Genomic DNA, 1,556 nt, shown 5'->3' with positions numbered 1-1,556 from the left:
GGCAAAATGACCATTAAATAATCCTCATTAAATAATCCCATTGTTGAGGTAACACCTCTGCCAAATCTTGAAAACTCTCTTCTTTTTTTGCTACTGACAGAAGATGAAGGAGAGTTTTCTACCACCTTTCTATATTATTGAGGGCTATGCATAGGAGTACCTCTATAGAATGACCCCTTAACCCATGTCAGTTTACCCATGATGCTTCTTATTCATCAAGGAATCAAGGAGTTAAGAAGACGTGTCCTAAATGGTATATACTAACAATAGTTGTTTTTATATGGAGTATCTATGTTCAGATTCTGTCCCTTTACAGATTAGCCATATAACCTTGAATAACAACAACAAAAATGGATGTACTTTTTTTTTTTTTTAATAATGATTTTGGCTTAAAAATTGTACCTGATACTTTGGATCAGGGTGAGAAAGTAAATGAAGTACAAAGTATCTTTTGAAGTATCCCAATGAGTATTTGTTCTGTTAAATACCAGAAAGTATCAGTGGTATCAGTATTCCATGAAACAGGTTGTGTGAAAGGGAGCTAGGATTGACTTTTTACTGGAGTCTCATTTTTATGTCCTAGATACTAATACCAAGACCACCTATGTGCCAAGTATATATTATGTATTTTACTTTTTCAATTTGTTTATTTGTTTTGCTTTTTTAATTATGGTGATGCCACATGTTGGTCCCTATCAAGTAAATGAAACTAAATTGTAAGGGATTCAGATTACCATTTAAAAGAAATAGAAAAATAATCCTTATGAAACTCACTCCATGTACTATTGTGAAAATTAACCAACAGGATATTTTTAATAACCTATCTTGATTTGATAAGAAGTAATCCCTTGGTAGGGAGTAGTTCAGTGATAGATTCTTTCCTAGCATGTGCAAAGCCCTGGAATTCAGTCCTCAGCACCCCCTCAAAAAAGTAAGAAAATGTAATACTGTAGCCTGATGTCCATTCTTTTTTATCCTCCTCACAATGATTAAATAAATGATTTTTTTAAATAACTAGATTAAAAGAACACAGATTTTTAAATTTTAAATAAATTGTAAATAAGTGTTTCTGTATAATTAAAAATGTTAACTTCATGCCTGTTTAGTCTTTTTTTCTTCATACTTCTATAGTAATTCTGTTTCATTGAAAGTCCTTTTCTCTGTTTTAAAATAAGTTTTCATGTATATTAATTACAATGATACAGGGAGTTAGAAGCATATTTGAGGATTTCTGAACAGTAGTATGGTAAGTATTTTTGTTTTTGTTTTTGTTTTTTTTTTTCCTTATTGTGATGAAGAAAAAAGCCTGTCATTCAGTGAGCTCCTAGGAGAATTGTTTCTGTGGTGAATGTTTGTGCAGGGTCCTGTGGGAGCCCTATGTATTCCATTTCTTCCCCAGTTGAACTCTAGGCTAAGAAGAAGAAAAAGAAAAAAAAAAGAGGGAGACTGTTTGGTCAAGTAGTATTTGTTCTCAGTAGTTCTTTGACATAGGAATTCCTAAGTTATTTATCTTTGGGTGAATTTTAATGAGAGTCCAAGATAGACAATGCCCAACT

Source organism: Spermophilus citellus (assembly GCF_964194105.1).
Source record: "Spermophilus citellus genome assembly, chromosome: 2".
Classification (NCBI taxonomy): Eukaryota; Metazoa; Chordata; class Mammalia; order Rodentia; family Sciuridae; genus Spermophilus; species Spermophilus citellus.
This window is presented reverse-complemented; position numbering follows the sequence as displayed.